Below are 591 nucleotides of genomic sequence, written 5' to 3' on the forward strand. Positions count from 1 at the left end.
GAAAAACCCGAAAACCCGACAAAACCGAACCAATCTAAACCGATATACTTGGTTTGATTTGGTTTTGATAAAAACCGAACCAACCCGGTCCATGTATACCCCTAAACAACAGTGTAACAGTTTATATGATATAGATTACACCAACTGGAGAAGATTATTGATAAAGAATTTTTCCAATAAATTGTTAATCAATAAATTGATCACTTTTAAATTTAATATAAAAAATGTCTAAATTTGCCTGTGAACTAGGCTATAGCCTTTAGTACACTAAAAAGAGAATCGCCATTAAACAAGTAGATTTTTTTATGACATATTTATTAATTATGGTTTACTGATGATAAGATTATATGTAAAGATATGCGTTTTATATTTTATATTGGATTGAGGTAAACAGTTGAATTGATTAAATTTTACATGTCCTTTGGTTCCAACTCAACAAGCAGAATTCGCAAAGTATTCTTTATGTAAGTGAACACATGGACACTAGTATATAGTTCAATGAGAAAACGAGATATATTATCTGACAGGGTCAAAGAGTCTGGATATGAAAAGTCAAGTTAATTGGTTTAACATAAATTGTACAGACAGAAA

The sequence above is a fragment of the Nicotiana sylvestris genome, chromosome 5 (genome assembly GCF_000393655.2).
Source record: "Nicotiana sylvestris chromosome 5, ASM39365v2, whole genome shotgun sequence".
Lineage (NCBI taxonomy): Eukaryota > Viridiplantae > Streptophyta > Magnoliopsida > Solanales > Solanaceae > Nicotiana > Nicotiana sylvestris.